Genomic DNA, 24,901 nt, shown 5'->3' with positions numbered 1-24,901 from the left:
TTTCAGGTACCCCCTCCAGAATCATGTACATACCGCAGCTACCACATCCAGTCATCCTCCTTGTGTTCTCTACTCCTTGGGCCATGGCCACTAATGCCTCTGTGTTTTATCTACTTTCTCACCAAAATCCTATTAGTCCGGTGAACACAAAAACAGACCAAAACACCCCCTCCACAGCAAAAACAAACTCCAAACAGGTCCCACAATCCAAACTCCCTTTACAAACTCCCACTCAAACTCCCCTGTTTACAGCTCTGTTTGCTGGCTCCTGTGCCGCTGCAGCTATCTGTGACCTCCGAGGGAGCAGACCTCCTCGCAGAGCCCCTGCTCCACAATCCAGCCTTGTGCGTGCAGGTGGCGGAGTCTCCCTCGGTGCGCCGGAGGCTGATCCTGGCAGAAACCACCAAGGTCGGAGACCTCCTGGACTACGACAGGGGGGACTGGGTGGATCCCCGAGCGCTCGCTCAGCGCATGGGGCTCTCCACCCCTACCGCCCCCTGCACCTACTCCAGGAGGTGAAGGCGGCCTTGCCGCAGCCCGCTCTCGATTTCCTGCAGCGGTCCCTGCGAGATGGTACGCCCCACCCCTCCCCTCCTGCAAACCCTCCGTCCATTGTTATCAGGCCCCTGTTCCGTGGGACCGCCGGCCTTCCCATCCCTGGACCCCCAGCTGGCTGCAAGATCTGCAGCCGGTCTGCTTCCAAACACTTGTACATGCTCATGCTTCACACGTTACATTTCCTCACCCTCGTGTCCTGCCCAGACACCAAGTGGTGGGACTATCTAAGACCTGTAGAGGGTGGGGAGCACCCTAATTCTGCAGCCCATCGGGGACATCAGTTGGCAGCTCCTTCACGGAGCCGTGAGCACGGGCGTGTACCTGGCGCGGTTCACCCCTATCCCGGACACCTGCCCTTTCTGCAGTGTGAGGGAAAACCTGGCGCACGAATATCTAGAATGCGCCAGGTTGCAGCCCCTATTCCGGCTCCTCCAGAACCTCTTACTGAGGTTCTGGCTGCACTTTTCCCAACACTGTTTCATTTATGTACACCCAATCCGTGGCCCCACAAAGTCGCAAGACCTCCTCGTCAACCTCCTCCTGGTCCTGGCGAAAGCCGCCATCTACAACACCAGGAGGAGGATGCCAGACAAGGGGTTTCTCTGCGACTGTGGGGCCTATTTCCGTTCCTCCCCTGGTTTCACGAATCCGGGCAGAGTTCCTCTGGGCGGCGTCCATGGGCTCCATTGACAGCTTGGGGAGCAGTAGGCGCTGTCCAGGGTTCTCTGCTCGGTGTCCTCATCTGGTTCCCTTGTTTTGACCCTGTGACCTGCACACCCTGACCGTGTTTTTCATTATTTGTCCCCCAGAATTAGTTGATCCCCAGGCCTAGTCGTCCCTCCCACAAGGCTGGGGGAGGGGCTTTTAGAAGTGGGTGAGCTGACGCCCACCGACTCCTGGATTTCAAATAGCGCCCCACTACAGTAGGAGAACCACTAGATCCAGATATTGATCTCCAGGAAGCTGGCATCCTTGTTATTTACAACTATGTCAAAAAAATTGAAAATGTAATTTTCCTTTTTCCTTGGTCTCCTTTACCCACAGCCCTTGTGCACTAGGCCATAGCTGCTGACTCATGGCTAAACCATGCAGTAATTGTAGTGCCCAATAGCAGGCCTGATCCTTCAAAGGCCTGTTAAAGGCCAGTAGAGTTCCATGTGGGTGTAAGGCTCTGTCATCGTGCATGAAATTGCAGGATGAGTTTTTAGTCACTTTATATCCTGTTGACATGGTAAATCAGCAGAATTGTGCATTGTTGTCCTTCCCCTGGTGGCCATGCACTGCTTAAACTGAGATTAGGAACTTGTAACTTTTACACTTTTTCTGTAGGTGCCATGATCAGCAGTGTAAGGGCTTCCACATTTGGTAGTGTGACGGGGCGGACAGGCCCCGCACTGATGAGCAGGGGATAGCCCAGGCCCAGCTGGCAGAGAAGGCCCCGCCCCTCCAACCCTGCTGGGCATGCTCCCAACAGCGGCCGGGTATAAAGGCCGAAGGAGCCCGGCAGGCAGGGAGGCCCCTGGGCGAAGGAGGAGACCAGGCTGGGCCAGTATTCTTGCAGCCGCTGGGTCCAGAGTCGCCGGACCCTGACACGGAGGACGCAGCTGCTGACCCAGGGCGGCAGGAGCGCGCCCACAACCCCGACAGGTACTGCCTTGGGGGCGAAGGGGCCCGGGGGGAACCAGGGCGTGGTAGGAAGCAGCCCAGGGCAAAGGATACAAAGTTCGGCTCGGCGTGTATCGGCCGGATCCCCCGCCGAGCCGGCAGGAGCCATAGACCCTGCCTAAAGGGCCCTGGGCTGGGACCCGGTGGAGAGGGAGGGCCCGGGTCCCCCTACCACTCATTTTCCCTTCCCTGGACAAACAAACCCCGGGCCAGGAGAGGCTTCTCGGAGCGGCTAGGCCTCTCCTACCGTATTGGCCCTGATAGAAGGGCCGGGACTTTTGCATTGGGACTGTCCTGCCGTATTGGCCCTGATAGAGGGGCCTGGACTTTTGCATTGTGACTGTAGTACCGTATATGCCCTGATAGAAGGGCCGGGACTTGTGCAGTGAGACTTTAGTACCGTATATGCCCTGATAGAAGGGCCGGGACTTGTGCAGTGAGACTTTAGTACCGTATATGCCCTGATAGAAGGGCCGGGACTTTAGCATTGGGACCGTAGTACCGTATATGCCCTGAGAGAAGGGCCGGGACCTTGGCGTTGGGACTTTGGGGGCTGTACCGACCCGGTAGGGGGGGGCCGAGCCCCTTGACGGGGGCGTACCCCGTGACAGGTAGCAACAGGTTTTACTCATTAGCCATCTTATATGTTGATCTGGCTTGTCACAGAGTGTGGGGGAGGCACTGGGCCCTGCACTCCCATCTCCAGCCCGATGTGAGACTCTGCCAGCAAGTGGAACAGAAGATTTATTCATTGACAGGGACACAGAGTAGCACAGACTTGTTGTTACAGGAACCAGGAGCAGTACTTGTGCCATTGGATGATGTAAAATGTAATGATGTTAAAACTCATTATGTTGGCTTGGTGGTTTAAGAGATTAACAAGAACAAGGTACAGCAAAGTGCAAGTTACTAGCTATCACCATCATGTGTCATCTTACATAAATGATGAGACTGAACTGGAGGCCTTGTGTGCTGAAATTGTTGCTAGATGCTGGGATGCAGAGAGCCCTGATTGACCTAACAAGCCATGCTGCAAGTTCCCCTACCTGAGTATGACCGGCAAAGAGGTGGAGCTGTGTCCCAGAGGCAGGCACATTCCCATAGTGTGAGTAAATCCATTACTGGGAGGATGTTTTGTGAAGGAAAGTGGATTAGAAGTTTGTGTGGTGGCTTTTCCACCATCACCTAAATGGTGATGTAGCTGTAACTTGGGGAAATCTAGGGTGCTGAGGTTACTGGTACAATTGATTGGCAGCAGTAGGCTGGAGGTTCCCAGCTCATCCGTAAATAACAGAGGGCTGAGCAGTACTGTAATGACCACTTCCTAGTAGTCATAGCTGCATGTTGTGTGCATGCACATGTTTAGCTCTGAAAGTGAGGCGCATGTACTTGGATCTGCAGGTGCTGCTGCATGTGGAGTTAAATTGGGGACAGATGGCATAAGAATGAAACTGTCCAGAAGCCATGCTCGGGAACCCAGGAAATGGGCTTTTGCAGATTCAGACTCGTTTCTTTATGAATCCCTTATGTCAGATGGGAGAATAAGGACATATACGCAACAGAAATTCGGAACCTGAGGCTGCGTGAACTGCACAATCCTGATTGCATGACGGCTGCGCATGCTGGTCTAGGATCGATTATATCCCTGCAGCTTCTAACAGCACTGACTCCTCTTGAAATGGAGCTAAGGATGTGTGGGCATTTACATTAACCTGCAGTTTCTAAAGGTATGTTGTGCTGCAGACCCTTTGGAACATATGTGCCTAAGTTAGGGTAATGGATTGGTAAGTACCTTCTGACGTGTCATTAGAGGTGGTTTTGGAACAAATTGATAAACTTAACAGTAACAAATCACTGGGACCAGATGGCATTCACCCAAGAGTTCTGAAAGAACTCAAATGGGAAACTGTGGAACTATTAACTGTGGTTTGTAACCTAGCCTTTAAATCAGTGTTTCTCAAAGTGGGCCGTGGGCCCTCTTTGAGAGAGCTGCTAACATGCTGCTCTGGTTTGTTCACTTACCTGCTCCGCAGACACAGAGCCTTGAAGCCCCCATTGGCTGCAGTTTGATGTTTGCAACCAAGGGGAGCTGCAGGAAGCCTGCAGCCCACTTTGGGGGAAACTGCTTTCAATCATCATCTATACTAAGTGACTGGAAGATAGCTAATGTGACACCAATATATTTAAAAAGGGCTCTAGAGGTGATCCTGGCAATTACAGACCAGTAAGTCTAACTTCAGTACCAGGCAAATTAGTTGAAACTGTAGTAAAGAATAAAAGTGTCAGACACACAGATGAACATAATTTGTTGAGGGAAAGTCAACATAGTTTCTGTAAAGGGAAATCATGCCTTACTAATCTGCTAGAGTTCTTTGAGGGGGCTCAACAAACAATGTTGATAATGCAAAGTGATGCACATTGGAAAAAAATAATCCCAATAATACACACAAAATTATGGGAACTAGATTAACTACAACTACTCAAGAGAGATCTTGGAGTCATTGTGGATAGTTCTCTGAAAACACCCACTCAATGTGCAGTGTACAGATGTGGTCGCCTCATCTCAAAAAAGATATCTTGGCATTGGAAGAGGGCAACAAAATTGATTAGGGGTTTGGAGCAGCTGCCATATGAGGAAAGATTAAAAAGACTGGAACTTTTCAGCTTAGAAAAGAGGAGACTAAGGGAGGATATGATAGAGGCCTATAAAATCATGACTGGTATGGAGAAAGTAAACAAAGAAAAGTTGTTTACTTCTTCCCATAACAGAAGAACTAGGGGGTCACTAGATGAAATTAATAGGCAGCAGATTTAAAAAAAAAACACAAGGAAGTATTTCTTCATGCAACGCACAGTCAACCTGTGGAACTCCTTGCCAGATGTTGTTAAGACCAGGATGTTAACAGGGTTAAAAAAAACTAGCTAAGTATTGATGGCCCTAACCTCCATGAATTTATTAGCCAGAATGGGTTGTAATGGTGTCCCTAGCCGCTGTTTGTCAGAGGCTGGAAATGTATGACAGGAAAGGGTGATTACCTGTTCTGTTGACTCCCTTTGTGGCATCTGGCATTGGCCACGGTTGGGAGACAGGATATTGGGGTAGATGGACCTTTGGCCTGACCCAGTATGGCCATTCTTATGTAGCTGCTTCTGTTTCAAGAAAATGGACACACTCTATTCAATATCTTTGCAGAAATTCTCATGCGCTACCCTGTTATTAAATTTTAACCAGCTAATTTAACATAGCCAAATATGTACTTTTTCTGAATTACTTGGCACTGGCATTTCAATCCTTTAATATTATAGGCAATGCACCAGAAAGAGGTGGGGGGAGGGGGGGTGTTTTGTTTTTGTTTTGCTTGGGTTACCAAACATCTTTAAGCTATTATAATATTTTAATATAATAATTGTAATATATTAAAATATTGTGTGATCATACCTTGCAACAGCAGAAGCAACAGTGTACAAAAACACAGCATGGAAGCAGTTTAGAAAGAGTCTGTATAAAGGCCAGTCTGTTATAGGAACAGTTGAGAGGATAAAATATTCCAGGGATATCTCACCGCACACAATGCAACAGTTTGAATGAATTGATTTCTAGTAGTACTTGTCCTGCTAAAACTGATTTCCATTTTCACTGATGCTTTAAAAAACAAACCAGAGTTTCCTAAACAAAGTCATAGAAGACTTGAAGAGGAGAGTAGTACACATCATGTTCTTCATCTGTATCTGATTTCACTGTCCTTCCCCTTCCCTCTCTTAGGCCTATACTATGTACCAGGTGGGGTTGATGGAAACAGACCAACATATTGAATTTTTATGGACTGCATTAAAAATGTTTACTCAGGAAGAACGCTGCAAATTCATAAAGTTTGCCTGCAACCAGGAACGAATCCCCTTTACATGCCCATGCAAAGACGGAGGGCCAGATACTGCACATGTCCCACCTTATCCCATGCAAATTTCACCCCCATATAGAACTGCAGGTATGTTGTTTACTGTACATTTGTATAAATAAAATCAGCCTCTCTGACTTTGTGATCCTTTTTAGATTTGAAATTTGTATTCCCTTTTCAAACCTTCGGACGACGTCTAGACTGGCATGATTTTCCGGAAATGCTTTTAACAGAAAAGGTTTTCTGTTAAAAGTATTTCCGGAAAAGCGCGTCTAGATTGGTCCCGGAGTTATCGTTAGAACGATGCGCTTTTGCGCAAAAGCAGAAGCACAGAACCATTTTGAAGAGGGCAAAAGGCCACCAGACCTTTCCGGGGGCGGGGCCGGAGCTCGGTTCAGACACGTGCTTAAAGGGGTCTCGCCGGACAGCCGTTTGTCTCCTGCTCCCGTGCCTTGGGGCCTCTGCCAGGGACTGACACCCTTAGCAGGTTCGGTGGTTGCCGTCTGAGTTTTGGGGACACCACCCTTTGGCCCCCAACTGCTTTTTCCTGCGTTTTCTTTCTTCTGCCCTGCCCTGTCTGCCATGGAGCCGTGGGTGGCCATGTGCCTGCTCGGGCCCCTGTTGGAGCTGTGCAAGTGCGTGCAGCTCGTGCTGCAGGCCGGTGCCCTGGTGTTCCAGGACCAGGAGGCAGAGATCGCCTTCGACTCCCTCACCAGGGAGGCCATGGCGGCCCTGTGGCATCAGCACCCCAGGGTGGAGAGGCCAGTCTGGAGATTGGACACCAGCACCGACTGGTGGGACCAGCTTGTACTCGGACAATGGAACGACCAGCAATGGCTCCGGAATTTCCGCATGCGAAAGCGGATGTTCCTGGAGCTGTGCGCCTGGCTCACCCCTGCACTCCAGAGAGCCACCACCCGGCTGCGGGCACCCATCCCCGTGGACAAGAGGGTCACCATCGCGCTGTGGAAGCTGGCCACACCGGACAGCTACCACTTGGTGGCACAGCAATTGAGGGTGGGAAGATCGACCGTCAGTGTCGTCGTGATGGAGGTAAGTCCCAGGGGGAGTGGGGTGGGGGGAGGGTGCTGCACTCCATGCCCAGGGGCAGCCAAGACTCCAGGCTGGGTCACCCAGGGGTTTGGGCCGTCCCTCCCTTGCACAGGCCCGGTGGTGGTGGGGGGGCCGTGGGGCGAGGGGGGCCCTGGTGTGTGTGCGCGTGCGTGAGGACAGAGGGAATCAAGGGGGGGGCCCAAGGGAGCGCACACTCACCCCTGCCGTATGTGATGTGTTCCCCTGTGTTTCTCTGCACCCTTCTGCAGGTCGTCCACGCCATCAACGACGTCCTGCTCCCGCGAATCATCCGCCTGTGCGATGTGGATGATACCATGGCCGGCTTCGCTACCCTCGGGTTCCCCAACTGTGGGGGAGCCCTGGACGCCACCCACATCCCCGTCCGGGCCCCGGAGCATCGAGCAGCCCATTTCATGAACAGGAAGGGGTACTGCTCCATTGTCCTCCAGGCCCTCGTGGACCACCGGGGCCGCTTCCTGGACATCTACGGGGGCTGGTCCGGCCGGGCACACGACGCCCGCATCCTCCGCAACTCCGGACTGTTTCGCAGGTTGGAGGTGGGCACCTACTTCCCCCGGCGGGACTTGACTGTCGGGGATGTGCCTATGCCCATCTGCGTCGTCGGGGACGCGGCCTACCCCCTGCTGCCCTGGCTAATGCGGCCGTACACGGGGCAGCCGGACCAGAACCAGGCCCGGTTCAACGACCGCCTCAACCGGGCCCGAAACCCAGTGGAGCTGGCCTTCGGACATTTAAAAGCCCGCTTCCGGTGTTTGCTCGCCCGTCTCGAGATGGGTGAGCGGAATGCCACGGAGGTACTGGCCGCGTGCTGCGTGCTCCACAACATTGTGGAGCGCAGCGGGGAGGCCTTCCTCCCTGCATGGATGGCAGCCGAGGCACAGACGTTGGAACAGCCCGACACAGCTGCCATCCGCCAGGCGCGCCAGGATGGGGTGCGCATCAGAGAGGCCCTGACGGACATGTTTGCCCAAGCCCCGTAGTAGGGTCGCCTGGGTCTCCCCAGACTCCCCCCTCCCATCCCCTCCCCTTCCCCACGCCCCCCTTACCTCCCCCCAATAGTAAAGCGTCGGGTCCAAGCACATCGGCCGTCATCGTGACTGTTCATCGGGTGCGTCGGACGTAGTTAGGGTTTTTCTTTTAGAATAGGCTAGGGTTTAGGCCACCATCGCCTGTCCGAGCTGTCCCGAAGAACAGGGAAGAGGATTCAGGGTTCGTGTGGAAGGCTCAAGTCAGCGTACCCGATTCCAGTCGTCTTCAAGGGATCTCCTGGCTGTTCCTCTCCCGAGGCCCGGAAGGACCAAAGGATTGAGGTTGCCAGCAACACTACAATCGTCCCCTGCGTCTAGACTATGTTACATAATCTTTAGTGTGCGTCTTTTAACCGTTCTTGCTTGTTTGTTAGCTACGTAAATATAGTTTGTGGTTTAAATTTTACTGAAAAGTCTCAGTATTTATTTATGCGCCACAAACCAATGACCACTTACAAAGGGACCCCCAGTGATAGATACAGAATTTTGGTGTCCACAGTTTGTAACCCTTTTAAATGTAGATGGCTAATTGGCATCTCAAATCATTTCTTACAGTTACTAGAGTAACACAAGAACCAACACAAGAATCAACTGAAACATAGAAAAATTTATTTACAAGGGGGAGAGGGGGAGACCTTCAACTGGGATGGGGAGGGGGGGAGCTACTGGGACGGGTGGCCCCTGCGAGCGCTCCTGCGGGGGTGGACCTGCACATGCGGGGCAGGCCGCATCGGGGCAGGCTGCACGGGGAAGTGGGCAGGAGCTGGGGGCATAGGAGCAGGGGCGGCAGGAGCAGGGGCAGGAGCTGGGGGCATAGGAGCAGGGGCCATTGCAGGGGCGGCAGGGGACATGGGCAGTGCTCCGGGAGGGATGGCAGGGGCATGGGGTACGGCCATGCCATAGTGGACGGCATGCACTAAATGTGCTGTGAGGATGGCCATGGAGTCACCCATCTTTCAGCACTCTGCCAGGAAGGCAGCCCAGCCCTCCTGCCGCCACTGCAGGTCCCCCTGCACGCGCTCGCGAATGGAGCCCTGGATTGCCTCCACCGCTACAATGTGGCGGCAAAGCAGCTGGTCCCGCTGTCGGAGCCTGCGCCTCTGGGGTTGGCCAGCTGGGGGCACCGCTGCTGCCGGACTGGAGGGTCTTGTGCTCGGTCCCGCTGCAGGGAAGAGAAGGAAGGATGGGTCAGTCAGGCAGGCCGGCCACTGTCCCCACACCTCATGCCCTCCACCCCTGAGCCCAGGTGACCCCACAGTAGTGTGGCTTGGGCCCACTCGGTTCCCCCCCTGCCCCCCGTGTTGTATGTTGGCAAGGAGGCCCGCCCCTGGAGTAGGGTCCTCCTCCATGTGTTGTAACCACCGGTCTGTGTCCTGGCCCTGTGGAGGGCGGGAGGGTGCTTGTGCTGCGTTCACCTGTGGAACTCCCTGCTGGTGGAGACTGTGAAAAGCTTTGGGCTAATCACTGGTGTTTGACAGGGAGCGAGATGCATCCTCACACAGTGCCTGGGAGCACATCTGGCAGACGTGGTCTGGGCTCTCAGATCCCCATCGCGTGGGATATCTCCTGGACGGAGCCAGAAGAGTGACTGGGGGGGGTGTCCCATCCTAGCAGCAAAACTCAGGGGTCCTTCTCCCTCCCACTATCCCTCCCACGACCCCGGTAGCCCAGGGACATGTGTGGCCACAGTGGGGACTCCCCTCGGAGAGCCAGCCAAGGCACCGGGAGCAGGCGAGGGGCTCGGTGGGGGCCACGCTCACAGGGCTGTGACGCTGCGGTTTTCCCAGGAGCAGCTGGCTGTACCTCACAGCCAGGCATGGGGCAGTGTTGCCGTTCTGTGTGCTGCACCCTTGCGGAGGTGCGGGCTCTGGGCTGAGTCCCTGGGGCCCTGTCCGGTTCCAGCCGGCATCCACCCTTCCCCCTGGTCCCGCCGGATGTGTGTGAGCAGCACGGTCCCAGGCGCGCCCTGCAGCTGCCTGCCACTGTTCCAGGCAGGGTGTCCCTTTTGGGCCAGAGCCTCAGTCATGCGGCCGAATATGTCCGCATTGCGGCGCCAGGACTGGATGTCATGGAGACCCTCCTCCTCCTGCCAGAGGTCCAGGAAGGTCTCCAGCTCCCTGGGGGTCCAGGAGGGAGCCCTCCTTTTGCAGCCCCTGGGGGCCTCCTGCGCTGGGGGTGCAGGGGGCTCACCACCAGGAGCTGCCATGGCTGGCTTGTGATGGCTGCTGGTCACAAGCAGGGGCGCCGTGGCAGAGCTCAGGCCGCAGGTCTGAGGCACGCTTCTGCCACGTGCACTCAGCAGCCTGTGACTGCTTTAACAGCTCGGGTTACCAGGAAGTCTGGGGCTCCTACGGGGTCTCCTGGTGTCCAAACCACTTTTTTCCGTTTATTGTGCTTTTTTGGAAAAGCGTTAGCTAGCTGTCTACACTGGCCCTTTTCTGCAACAGTTTTTCGCAAAAAGGACTTTTGCCCAAACAGGAGCAGCAAAGCTTTTCCGGAAAAGCGGCTGATTTCACACAGTAGATCGTCAGTACTTTTGCGGAAAATCAAGCGGCCAGTGTAGACAGCAGGCAAGTTTTTCCGGAAAAGTGGCTGATTTTCCGGAAAAACTTGCCAGTCTAGACACAGCCTCGTTGTCTGACAGATGCAGGGCTTGTCTACACTGTAGAAATCACATTCGTGCACATTACTCTAGTGAACTTTAATTTTAGTGCTTTTGACACACATGCCATTGAACAGCATTCTGCATTGTTAGTGCGCTTTAAACACGGTAATGTATTTAGAAATCACACCACCCGTAATATGCATTACCCACTGTAGACAGGGCTGCAGAAGAAAGAAAGTGCAATGAGGTTAGGAAATGTTTGTAACTATGACAAGAGATAGAACAGCTGTTTTTATAGCTATAAGATACTTCAAGTAAAAATACATCTTCTGAAGACTCACAGAACTTGCGGTTCTTCTTGCTCCTGTCCATTCAACATAGGTGTGTGTGCGCGCCTGCCACATGCACCGGTGCTAGAAGTTTTTCCCTAAGCAGTACCCATAGGGGCTCGGCTCCCCAGCGCCCCCTACAGTGGCACACACATGCCGCACTATATAGACACTCCCCGGCCCCTCCCTCCTCAGTTGCATCTTGCCACCAGTGATGGCTGTAGCTAGTATTTCCCTTTAACCCTATTGTGTTTGTTGAAAGTTAAGTACCTGTAAATAGTTTGTGAACTTTTGATTCTTAGGGCATGTCTACACAGCAGCGTTATTTAGAAATAAGAGTGCGCATCTACACAGCAAGCCTGCTATTTCAAAATAATTTTGAAATAACAGACTTCTTAATCCAACTTCTGTAACGTTCATTTCATGAGGAGTAAGGGAAGTCAAAGGAAGAGTGTTCTTCCTTTGACTTCCTGCAGTGTAGAGAGCTCCAAAAGCCGAGTTATGGTACTGTGACTTCAGCTATGTAACTAACGTAGCTGAAGTTGCGTATCTTAATTCGACTTTGTCCCATAGTGTAGACGTACCCTTAGAGACTTTGCCTGGGGGGTGGGACATGCCCCGCTCCCCTGGCTTCAAAGCTTGTGCCTTGTGCTGTGCTATGCCACAGCATGGGGATCACTGACTGACATAGGCCTGACTGCCTTTTTTTCCTGGGGTGGGGACACTTTTTGGAGAAGTGTTGTATCTGCAGGTCCTTCCATCCCTGAGCAATTAAAGAAAGAGGAATTTGTCTCCGGGTGTTACTGATTTTGACTCCCTCGGAGAACTGATGGGCAGGATTCCCTGAGATGTTAACATGAAGGGGAAAGGAGTCCAGGACAGCTGGCAGTATTTTAAAGAAGCCTTATTAAAAGGCACAGGAAGAAACCATCCCGATGTGCAGTAAGAAAAGCAACTATGGTCGGCAACCAGATGGGCTTACCGGGGAAATCCTTGGTGAGCTTAAGCACAAAAAGGAAGCTTACAAGAAGTGGAAACTTGGACAGATGACTAGGGAGGAGTATAAATATATTGCTCAAGAATGCAGGGGAGTAACTGGGAAGGCGAAAGCACAATTGGAATTGCAGCTGGCAAGGGATGTGAAGGGTAACAAAAAAGGTTTCTACAGGTGTGTTAGCAACAAGAGGGTGATCAGAGAGTGTGTGGGGCCCTTACTGGATGAGGGAGGTAACCTAGTGACAGTTTAGAGAGGGAGTTCTCCAGGTGAAGGAGAAGCAGATACAGGACTCTTGAGGGACGTGTGTGTTGTGTTTGGGGCTTTCTTGCTGTGTGCTGAGCTTGTGTTTGAGAGTGAGGGTTGGTGTGTGTTCTTTTTTGGTTTATTTATTTATTTATTTTTCCCCTGTGTTTGAGTGAGGCTTTTTTTTCCCCCACCTGCCCTCCTCCTCCCCTTGATGGAGTTTGTGCTGTGATTGGCAGGTGGAAACTGTTGGCTTCTAATTAAAGTTTGAATTCTAGAAGCCTCTGCTGATTGGCTGAGCCTTGGTAGGGGGAGGGGCTTTATAAGGCAGTGGGCAAGCGACCAAGGAGCTTGCGAACAGGTGAGTGCTAACAGGGAGCTTTGAGAGGGAGTTGGGAAGGGGAGTTGGGAAGGGCGCGAGGTTCTCTTGCCTTTCTTTTTAAATCCCTTTTCCAGGACAGCAGCGATGGATGGTGATGGGTCTGCTGCTGTTACCTGCACAGCGTGTGCCATGTTTGTCTTCCTCCCGGAAGAAAGAACGGATTTCATCTGCACCAAGTGCAAGCTGGTCGACATTTTGGAAGAAAAAATTAGAGGACTGGAGGCCCAAGTGTCGATTCTACGCTTGATCAGAGAGGATGAAGACTTCCTCGATAGAAGGCAGCGTTTAATCCTGCAAGCACGGCAGGTGGAGGAGCCAGAGAGGGCAGTACGTGACCAAGAAGAGAACTGGCAGCATGTAACTTCTAGAAGGGGAAAAGGCCAACACGGGAATCCCCCAATGCTATAGAGGTAAGTAATCGCTTTCAAGCTCTCTCCACAGGCTCTGCAGTGCTGAAAGCTTTGGAAGGGACCTCACAAGGAAGAAACCAGAAAGGAACACCATCTACTGGAAGGCATGGGATGCGTGGTCCTAGGGATGGGGGTTCCACAGCCACCACCCCCAAAAGAAAACGACAGGTGGTGGTGGTCGGGGACTCCCTCCTAAGAGGGACTGAGCCATCCCTCTGCCGTCCGGACCTGGAATCTCGAGAGGTGTGCTGCTTACCAGGAGCTCGCATTCAGGATGTGACTGAGAGGCTTACCAAACTGATCAAACCTTAGGATCGCTACCCCTTCCTGCTTCTCCACGTGGGAACTAATGATACGGCCAAGAATGATCTTGAGCGGGTTACTGCGGATTATGTAGCGCTAGAAAAAAGGATCCAAGAATTCAGAGCGCAAGTGGTGTTCTCGTCCATCCTCCCTGTTGAAGGGAAAGGACTGCGCAGGGATCATCAAATCGAGGACGTAAATGTGTGGTTGCGCAGATGGTGTCGCAGAGAGGGCTTTGGTTTCTTCGACCATGGGACTCTGTTCCAGGCGCAAGGATTGTTAGGAAGAGATGGGATCCACCTAATGAAGAGAGGAAGGAGCATCTTCGCGGGCAGGCTTGCAAACCTAGTGAGGAGGGCTTTAAACTAGGTTTGTCGGGGGACGGTGACCAAAACCCTGAGGGGAGTGGGAAACTCGGATACCAGGAAGAAATGCAGAGAGGAAGGGGCAAGAAAGGAGGACCATGTTTCGAATGGAGAAGATAGGGCGATCAACTGGTTACCTGAAGTGTTTGTACACTAATGCGAGAAGCCTGGGCAACAAACAGGAAGAACTGGCCCAGTCCAAGAAATATGATTTAATTGGGATAACAGAGACTTGGGATGACTCGCAAGACTGGAGCGCTGTCATGGAAGGGTATAGACTGTTCAGGAAGAACAGGCAGGGAAGAAAAGGAGGAGGAGTTGCACTATATGTAAGAGAGCACTACGATTGCTCTGAACTCCAGAATATAGAGGGAGAAAAACCTGCTGAGAGTCTATGGGTTAAGTTTAAAGGAGCAAACAACAGCAGTGATGTTGTGGTTGGTGTTTGCTACAGGCCACCGAATCAGGTGGATGAGGTAGATGAGGCTTTCTTCAGACAACTGAGCGAAGCTTCCAGATCGCAGGCCCTGGTTCTCGTGGGGGACTTGAATCACCCTGACATCTGTTGGAAAACCAATACAGCAGTACACAGACAATCCAGGAAGTTTTTGGAGAATGTTGGGGATAACTTCTTGACACAGGTGCTGAAGGATCCGACCAGGGGCCATGCGCAGCTTGACCTTCTGCTCACAAACAGGGAGGAACTAATAGGGGAAGTGGAGGTGGGTGACAACCTGGGAAGCAGTGATCATGAGATGGTAGATTTCAGGATCCTGACCAAAGGAAGGAAAGAGAGTAGTAAAATACACACCTTGGACTTCAAAAAAGCAGATTTGGACTCCCTCAGAGATGTGATGGGCAGAATCCCCTGGGATGTTAGCATGAAGGGGAAAGGAGTCCAGGAGAGCCTGCAGTATTTTAAAGAAGCCTTATTGAAGGCACAGAAAGAAACCATCCCGACGCGTAGCAAGAGAGGCAAACATGGTAGGAGACCGGACTGGCTTACAGGGGAAATCCTTGGTGAACTTAAGCACAAAAAGGAAGCTTACAAAGAGTGGAAACTTGGACAAATGACCAAGGAGGAGTTTAAAGGTATAGCTCGAGAATGCCGGGGGGTTATCAAGAAGGCGAAAGCGCAAATGGAATTGCGACTGGCTAAGGATGTGAAGGATAACAAGAAAGGTTTCTACAGGCATGTTAACAAGAAGAAGGTGATCAGAGAGGGTGTGCGGCCCCTAATGGATGAAGGAGGTAACCTAGTGACAGATGATGTGGGGAAAGCTGAAGTACTCAATGCTTTCTTTGCCTCTGTATTCACGGACAAGGTTGGCTCCTGGACTTGTGCGCCAAGTGACGCAAGATGGGATGAAGATGGACAGCCCGTGGTGTGGAAAGAACAAGTTAGGAACTATTTAGAAAAGCTAAACGTACATAAATCCATGGGTCTGGACTTAGTGCATCCGAGGGTACTGAGGGAGTTGGCAAATGTCATTGTGGAGCCTTTGGCTATTATCTTTGAAAAGTCATGGAGATCGGGAGAAATCCCGGATGACTGGAAAAAGGCAAATGTAGTGCCCATCTTCAAAAAAGGGAAGAAGGATGATCAGGGGAACTATAGGCCGGTCAGTCTTACCTCGGTTCCTGGAAAAGTCATGGAAGGGATCCTCAAGGAATCCATATTGAGGCACTTGGATGAGAGGAAAGTGATTAGGAATAGTCAGCATGGATTCACAAAGGGCAAGTCGTGCCTGACCAATCTGATTAGCTTCTATGATGAGGTAACTGGCTCTGTGGACATGGGGAAGTCAGTGGATGTGATATACCTTGACTTTAGCAAGGCTTTTGATACAGTCTCCAATAATTTTCTTGCCAGCAATTAAGGAAATATGGATTGTTTAAACGGACTGTAAGATGGATAGAAAGCTGGCTAGATTGTCGGGCCCAACGGGTAGTGATCAATGGCTCGATATCAGGTTGGCAGTTGATTTCAAGCGGAGTGCCCCAAGGATTGGTTCTAGGTCCGGTTTTGTTCAACATCTTTATTAATGACCTCGATGAGGGGATGGATTGCACCCTCAGCAAATTTGTGGATAACACTAAGCTAGGGGGAGTGGTAGATACACTGGAGGGCAGGAATAGGGTCCAGTGTGACCTAGACACATTTAGAGGATTGGGCCAAAAGAAATCTGATGAGGTTCGACAAGGACAAGTGTCGAGTCCTGCACTTGGGATGTGTGGCGGGGTCCTCCCCGCCCCTTTCCCTTCTTCCCGTGATTAAAGCGTTAGCCACCGGCCCGGAGGCCTAGTCCACAGTCACAGCAGGCCCAGAGGCCTAGTCCAGCACTCACAGCAGGCCCAGAGGCCTAGTCCAGCCTCCGCAACAGGCCCAGAGGCCTAGTCCAGCCTCCGCAACAGGCCCTGAGGCCTAGTCCAGCACTCACAGCAGGCCCTGAGGCCTAGTCCAGCCTCCGCAACAGGCCCTGAGGCCTAGTCCACAGTCACAGCAGGCCCTGAGGCTTAGTCCACACCCTGAGGAGTTGGGGTAGGGGGGTCTGGGCCCTCCCTCTCCACCGGATCCCAACCCAGGGCCCTAATGGTGGTGGGTGGTTCCCACCACTGGCTCAGCGGGGGGTCCTCCCCGAAACGTGCTGAGCCCACCGGGGGTTTCCCTGCCCCTTGCCCTGGGTTGCTTCCTACCCCAGCCTTGTGGCCGACGGAGGTCCCACCTGGCGATGCTGGGTTGGCGGCGGCGGCCACGTCAGCTGGTCCCGTCTCTGGGGCAGCAGCGCAGGGGGTGTCTCCTGCAGCGGGGGGGCGGCCCCCCGGCATCGGCATTGGGGGCGTGCTCACCCCGGGGCTGGTAGTAGCAATAGTGGCGGTCCCTCCGGCTCTGAATCTGGCGGCACGTCCGGCGGCGGGCCTGCAGCTTGGGCCGGAGCTCCTTCCTCCCCGGCGGTCTGCCCCAACTGAGCAGCCCGGCAGTCTTTTATAGTGAGGCTGCACTTCGAGCATGCCCAGTAGGGCTGTGGGGGAGGGGCGTGCTCTACCCAATAAACGGGCTCCTCTCCCTCCTGCTCAGTGCGGGGCAGGTTAGCCCCGTCACAGGACGGAAGAATCCCAAGCATTGTTACAGACTGGGGACCAACTGGCTAGGTAGCAGTTCACCAGGAATTGCTGGGGATTACAGTGGATGAGAAGCTGGATAGGAGTCAACAGTGTGCCCTTGTAGCCAAGAAGGCTAATGACATATTAGGGTGCATTAGGAGGAGCACTGCCAGCAGATCCAGAGAAGTGATTATTCCCCTTTATTCGGCTTTGATAAGGCCACATATGGTAGTACTGTGTCCAATTCTGGGCCCCCCACTACAGGAAGGATGTGGACGCATTGGAGAGGGTCCAGCGGAGGGCAACCAAAATGATTAGGGTGCTGGAGCATATGACTTATGAGGAGAGGCTGAGGGACTTGGGTCTGTTTAGTCTGCAGAAGCGAAGAGTGAGGGGGGATTTGATAGCAGCCTACAACTTCCTGAAGGGAGGTTCCAAAGAGGATGGAGAGAGGCTGTTCTCAGTAGTGACAGATGGCAGAACAAGGAGCAATGGTCTCAAGTTGTGGTGGGAGAGGTCCAGGTTGGATATTAGGAAAAACTATTTCACTAGGGGTATGTCTACACTACCCTCCTAATTCGAACTAGCGGGGTAATGTAGGCATACCGCACTTGCAAATGAAGCCCGGGATTTGAATTTCCCGGGCTTCATTTGCATAAGCCGGGCGCCGCCATTTTTAAATCCCGGCTAGTTCGAACCCCGTAGCCGCGCGGCACGGGGTTCGAACTAGCCGGGATTTAAAAATGGCGGCGCCCGGCTTATGCAAATGAAGCCCGGGAAATTCAAATCCCGGGCTTCATTTGCAAGTGCGGTATGCCTACATTACCCCGCTAGTTCGAACTAGCGGGGTAGTGTAGACATACCCTAGGAGAGTGGTGAAGCACTGGAATGGGTTACCTAGGGAAGTAGTGGAGTCTCCATCCCTAGAGGTGTTTAAGTCTCGGCTTGACAAAGCCCTGGGCGGGTTGATTTAGTTGGGATTGGTCCTGCCTAGAGCAGCGGGCTGGACTTGATGACCTTCTGAGGTCTCTTCCAGCTCTATGATTCTATGATTCTATTTAGTCTGCAGAAGCGAAGAGTGAGGGGGGATTTGATAGCAGCCTTCAACTTCCTGAAGGGAGGTTCCAAAGAGGATGGCGAGCAGCTGTTCTCAGTGGTGGCAGATAGCAGAACAAGGCACAATGGTCTTGAATTACAGTGGGGGAGGTCTAGGTTGGCTAATTGGGAAAACTATTTCCCTAGGGGTATTTCTACACTGCCACCCTAGTTCGAACTAGGGCGGCTAATGTAGGCATTCTAACTTGCAAATGAAGCCCAGGAGTTAAATATCCCAGGCTTCATTTGCATGTTCCTGGGCGCTGCCATTTTTAAATACCCTTATTTCAAACTACCTGCCCGCGACTACACGCGGCACAGACTAGGTAGTTCGAATTAAAACTCCTAATTTGAACTACCATTATTCCTCCTGCAAGGAGGTTTAACGGTAGTTCGAATTAGGAGCTTTAATTCGAACTACCTAGTCTGTGCCGCGTGTAGCCGCGGGCAGGTCGTTTGAACTACGGGGCATTTAAAAATGGCAGCGCCCGGGAACATGCAAATGAAGCCCGGGATATTTAAATCCCGGGCTTCATTTGCAAGTTCGAATGTCTACATTAGCCACCCTAGTTCGAACTAGGGTGGCAGTGTAGACATACCCTTGGAGTGTGGTGAAGCACTGGAATGGGTTACCTAGGGAAGTGGTGGAATCTCCATCCCTAGAGGTGTTTAAGTCCTGGCTTGACAAAGCCCTGGCTGGGATGATTGAGCCAGGGTTGGTTCTGCTTTGGGCAGGGGGCTGGACTCGACTCCTGAGGTCTCTTCCAGCCCTAGGATTCTATGATGGAGTCCACACTAGCTCTGCCAGATCAGCGGTTGGACTCGGCACAGAGCACCGGTGCACAGCTCCCCTCTGGTGCTTCACTGGGGCTGGTGGTGGCGAATGGTGCTGACCAGTTGATGCCAGCGAAAGCTGGACAGAGACAAGTCCGCTTGTAAGGACAAAGGGAAGAAGGGCGACCAGTCAGCAGATAGGTAAGAGGCAGCCCAGGTGAAACCGAGCTCCCCCACCTGGTCACTGTCCCTGGTGCTGGAGATCGGTCTGCCCTGCACATCAGAGGCCTTCCAGGCCTCCCAGGACATACAGGCCATGCCAGTACCATCACTCCCGGCACCAACTGGACCTCGCCGTAAGGGAAAGCTACCATTTGGCCCACAGTCAGCAAGTACCATCAGGTCCCACTCTCCTCCGCTGTCTGATTGGAGAGAGCCTTGAAGTCCCTAGAGGTCCGTAAGAGTAAAGCCTGGTCAGTACACGAGGTCTCCTGCATCACTGGAGTCAGTGCACAGACCTGTGGAGGCACATGGCCCCCAGCACCAAAGGGAGAGTTGATCCCCTTACTTGCCGCGTTGACCAAGGGACGTTCTCCAAGCCCAAGGCACCACTTGCCACGCCAATGCTACTCCCGTTGATGTCGATCCTGATCCCCCTCACAGCACCGGGGCTCACCTTTATGATGCCAGTCCCCGCACATGAGCGCTGCAGCCTTTGAAGGGATGTACGGCACTCCTGGTCACTAAGGTCTCAGTCGGTCATGGAGTTCCAGTACCAAGCAAGTCACCCCACGAGGTCCTTGTCTTTGGTGTCAGGCAGCATCCAGTCCTGCACTGTGGCCTCAGACTCCATCTCTCCGGCGCAGACTTCTGCGCAGCTCTCGGCGCTGTCACATTCAGTACCACTGGTGCTGTCACAGGCATGCCATGATCTCAATCTCAGTGGCAGGCTCGATGGTTCCTATGGACCCCCTGGGGGTTTCCAGTTCAACCCCAGCTTACCCGTTCGGTGGCTGGAGTGTCACAGGCTCCCTCGGTGTCCCCAGCTCCTCGTGGGCAGCCAGATGAGGTGGTGGCACCAGACTCCTCTCAGTTAGGTGATGGGGTGGGTGACCAACACCCCCCCCCCCACCTCAAGAGGAAGGACAGTCAGCTCAAGCCTCCTCTTCCTCCTTTCTGGATGAGGCGATAGTAGTTTCTCCTCCAGTGGTGCCCCCGGACGACATGAGAGCCCACCAAGACCTCTTGAGGAGGGTGGCAAACTACTTGGGCCTCCAAGCAGAAGAGGTGCAGGAGACCTCGGACTTCTTTGGCATCCTAGGGCAAGCGGGCCGCACCAGAGCATCTTTGCCAGAAGGCATTGGCAATCTTGGCTACCGCCTCATGTAGGGGTAAACCCCCTCCTCTATTCCACCAATAGTAAAGAGGGTGGAGAGGAAGTACTTTGTCCCCGCCAAGGACCATGAGTACTTGTATACCCACCCACATCTACATTCCCTAGTGGTGGAATCCAGAATCCACAGGGAGTACCAAGGCCAGCCCGCCCCCACCTCCAAAAATAAAGACTCCAAACTCTTGGACTTGTTTGGTAGAAAGCTTTTATCCTTCAGCTAGTTTCCAGCTCAGGGTGGTGAACCACCAGGTTTTGTTAGCCAACGCTTGCCATGTGTTCATCTTGTAGCGGGCAAAGTTTGAGACCTCCCTCCTGGATGGCCCACGTAAAGAGTTCAAGGCCCTAACAGAGGAAGGCTCTTCTGTGGCCGTGGCAGCGCTGCAGGCAGCTTTGGATGCGGCACACTCAGCGGCTTGCTCCATGGTATTGGCCATCTCCAGGTGATGAGCAGCATGGCTCCTCCTTTTGGGCCTTTCTCCAGAGACGCAGAACTCCATCCAAGACCTGCTCTTCGATACAGGTGTCCTGTTTGCAGAGGAGACAAGCTACATGGGCTTAAGGACTCCTGCACTACGTTAAAGACCCTGGGCTTGTATGTCCCTGGCACTGAAAGGAAAAAGTTTAAGCCTCACTCCTCTCAATCAAAGGGCCATTATCCCCAGTAGGATACAGCCCACTGTTGCCTGAAGCCCTTCAAGACAAAGCAGGGCTGCTATCCTCAATCTGGCCAGCCATCAACTAGCCAGCATAAGCCCCAGGCCAAGCTTACCTTTGGAGGATTTGCCCGAGGACAGCATACCGTTGGGGTGGGGAACCTCTGGCCTGGTGGCTGAATGCAGCCCCCTGCAAAATTGCTTTTCTTTGGATCAGTTTCAGCTTTTTCAGACCAAGCATGTGGACAAGGTGCTTGGAGGAGTGACTGACCACGTGCTCGCTTGACCCCCTGCCCTTCATGGCTTATTAAATCTAGCCAGGAAGGGATGACTGGTTGGATCCAGGGGGTTATTAATGTGTCATTTAGATCTGGGTCAGTTCCCAGCACTTTGAAAGAGGCAGTGATAAAACCGCTACTTAAGAAGACTACCCTGGACCCATGTGATGTGAATAACTATTGCCCAGTTGCTAATATTCCCTTCTTGGGCAAGGTACTCAAGCAGGCAGTGGTGTTGCAATGCTAAGCTTTCTTGGAAGAAACAGATCCATTTCAGTCTGGCTTCAGGCCTGGCTTTGGAACAGAAACCACCTTGGTCGCCCTGGTAGACAACCTACGCCGGGAGATAGATGGGGGAGTGCATCCCTGTTGATTCTCTTGGACCTCTCAGCAGCTTTCGATACCATTGATCGTGATATCCTTCTGGAGTGCCTGGTGGAGCTGGGTGTCTGAGGCACTGTTTTGCAGTGGTTCTGGTCCTACCTGTCAGGATGCTTTCAGAAGGTGGAGCTTGGGGGCTGCTGCTCAACCCCATGGTGATTGTGCTACGGGGTCCCACAAGATTCCATCGTTTCCCCTATGCTGTTTAACCTCTCTTTACAACCTCTCCCGGCAGTTTCAGATATATTAGAGGATGGTGCCATCAATATGCAGATGACACCCAACTCTGGTTCAGATTGATCGCCACCATACTTGGATCCGATGTCACAGGGAAAATGTCTGGAAGTGGTGATGAACTGTATGAGGTAGAATAGGCTGAAGCTGAATCCAGATAAGACTGAGGTCCTGTGGATCAGGAAGCCATTTGTCCGGGAATGTGGTGTGTTACTTCTTCTGGACAGGGTCACATTCCCCCTGAAAGAACAGGTACACAGCTTGGGAGTCCTCCTGGACCCTTTCTTAACATTTAAGAACCAGATTTCCTCAGTGGCCAGGAGTGCTTTTGTGCAGCTTTGGCTCAGCCACCAGCTGTGACCCTTCCTGAATAAGCATGACTTGGCCACAGTGATTCATGCTCTTGTCACATCCCAACTTGATTATTGTAATGTGCTCTACGTGGGGCTGCTTTTGAAGAGTCTTCAGAAGCTTTAACTGGGCCAGAATGCAGCTGCTCAAGTTTTAACTAATACTGGTTATACGGAGCACATTATGCTGGTGTTCCAGAAGTTGCACTGGCTTCCAATATGTATCCAGGCACAATTCAAGGTCTTGGTTATGACTTATAAAGCCCTAAATGGGTTGGGACCGGGATATTTGAAGGACCGTCTCCTCCTTTACAAGCCCACCCAGGGATTAAGGTTGGCTGGAGAGGCTCTGCTCCATGTTCCTCCACTTCTGGAGATAAGGTTGCCATCTATGTGGAGCAGGGTCCTCTCAGCCTTTGCCCCCTAGGTCATGGACTTTGCTCCTCCATGACATTGGCCTGGTGCCAACGTTGGCACTGTTTCGAAGCCAGGCCGAGGCCACCCTTTTTACCTATGCTTTTATTGGTGTTAAGGTGTGTGTGTCCCTCCTCTTGAGGTGTTTCAGCAGGTTTTATATCTCCCCCCCCCCTTGGGGTCTTGTATTATTTATTGTGTTTTAAAGTAAAAATGTATACCGGTATATAAAAAAATGTGGAAGCTGCTTCAAATTTTAAATAGAGGTGGGGTAAAAATATTTTAAATAAATACATCTGCAAACTTGCTGAGGGTGCAATCCATCCCCTCATCCGGGTCATTAATACAGATGTTTAACAAAACAGGCCCCAGAATGGACCCTTGGGGCACTCTACTTGACACCAACCTGACACTGAGCCATTGATCACACTACCTGTTGGGTCTGACAATCTAGCCATCTTTCTATCCATCTTACAGTCCATTTATCCAATCCATACTCCCTTAACTTGCTGGCAAGAATACTGTGGGAGACTTTAGCTTCTATGATGAGGTAACTGGCTCTGTGGAGGTGGGGAAGGTGGTGGACGTAATATCTCTTAACTATATCAAAAGCTTTGCTAATCAGATTGGTCAGGCACGACTTGCCCTTGGTGAATCCATGTTGACTATTCCTGATCACTTTCCCCTCTTCCAAGTGCTTCAAAATGGATTCCTTGAGGATCCCCTCCATGATTTTACCGGGGACTGAGGTAAGGCTGACTCTCTGTAGTTCCCTGCATCGTCCTTCTTCCCTTTTTTAAAGATGGGCATTGCATTTGCCTTTTTCCAGTCATCTGGAACCTCCCCCAATCTCCACGCATTTTCAACGATAATGGCCAAAGGCTCTGCAATGACATCTGCCAACTCCCTCAATATCTGCGGATGCATTAAATCCGGGCCCATGGATTTGTGTACGTCTAGCTTTTCTAAATAGTTCTTAACCTGTTCTCTCTCAACCGAGGGCTCCCATACTGCATTGCCTAGTGCAGTAGTCTGGGAGCTGACCTTGTCTGTGAAGACAGACAAAAAAGCATTGAGTACTTCAGCTTCTTTGAGTGATTGCTCATGTCCATTCCATGTAGGTGTGTGTGTGCTGCGTGCATGCGTCGTTGGAAGTTTTTCCCTTAGGAGCTCCCGGGAGTGGTGCCACTATAATGGCTAATAATACCCCTGCTGGCCCTCACCCCGCCCCCATTCCTTCTTTCCGCTCATGACTGTCATTGGAACGTGCCTTTGCTCCTTCTCTGCAAGTGCCTTTTAGCAGTTCTCGGCTGTTCTTTGTAATGTTAGTGTTTTTCTAGTTGATTGTTCTTATTTTGTTGTAAATACAGGCAGTCCCCGGGTCACGTACAAGATAGGTTTGTTCTTAAGTTGAATCTGTATGTAAGTTGGAACAGCGGCTGAATCTGGACACCAGTTCTGACTTACATACAGATTCAACTTAAGAACCCCAGGCGTCCCCAAGTCAGCTACTGCTGAAACTGATCAGCAGCTGATTCCAGGAAGCCCGGGGCAGAGCAACTCTGCCTCGGGCTTCCTGTAGTCAGCCGCTGGTCAGTTTCAGCAGCGGCTAACTTGGAGACGCCTGGGGCAGAGCAGCTCGGGTGCTGCTGGGTTGGTCCAGTAGCGCCGCCGCTCCTTGGCGCTACTGGACCAACCCAGCAGCACCCCAGCTGCTCTGCCCCAGGCGTCCTGATTCAGCCACTGCTGAAACTGATCAGCAGCGGCTGAATCAGGACTCCTGGGGCAGAGTAGCTGGGGTGCTGCCGGGTTGGTCCAGTAGCGCCAAGGAGCGGTGCTGTGGGACCAACCGGCAGCGCCCCAGCTGCTCTACCACAGGCCCCGGGCTTTGCTCCACATCTCCCTGGTCTACTGAGGGGGGCACTAGCTGCGTCCCCCCCAGCAGACCAGAGAGACGCTGAGCAAAGCGGCGCAGGACCCGGGGCCGGACCCCCGGCGCTTCCAGATCAGCTTGGGGACTGCCTGTAGTTAAGCATTAGTAGCTAGTTAGGCACGGGGCTCTCTTTGTGTCTCCAGTGGGGGTGGTGGGGCATGCCTGGGCCTCACTGCTTCAAGCTCTGCATGAAGTGTCAGAAGCCTTCTGTCATGGCTCCTTCCCAACTCTTGCATGATAAATGCAGAAGTGGGGGCCAGCAAGTGTACCCCAAAGCCTTATCTACCAGGCTTTGGTATCAAACTTCCCCCAAAATCTTAAAACCCTAGATCTTGGGAATAAAACTTCCGCTGCCACCACCCAAATGTTGATAAAGAAATCAGGGGAAAGATCATTTGGGAAATCTCACCCCTAA

The 24,901-nt window shown here is 52.5% G+C and overlaps 1 pseudogene; it reads left to right on the top strand.

Moving 5' to 3' along the window:
* Nucleotides 1–20,239, top strand: part of LOC142818377 (putative E3 ubiquitin-protein ligase HECTD4) — a 31,474-nt pseudogene extending 11,235 nt beyond the window's left edge.
* The last annotated feature ends 4,662 nt before the right edge of the window (nucleotides 20,240–24,901 follow it).

This window comes from Pelodiscus sinensis, chromosome 15 (genome assembly GCF_049634645.1).
Source record: "Pelodiscus sinensis isolate JC-2024 chromosome 15, ASM4963464v1, whole genome shotgun sequence".
In the NCBI taxonomy this organism is placed as follows: domain Eukaryota; kingdom Metazoa; phylum Chordata; order Testudines; family Trionychidae; genus Pelodiscus; species Pelodiscus sinensis.
Note: the sequence above shows the minus strand (reverse complement) of the source record. Positions and strands in the feature narration are given on the sequence as shown.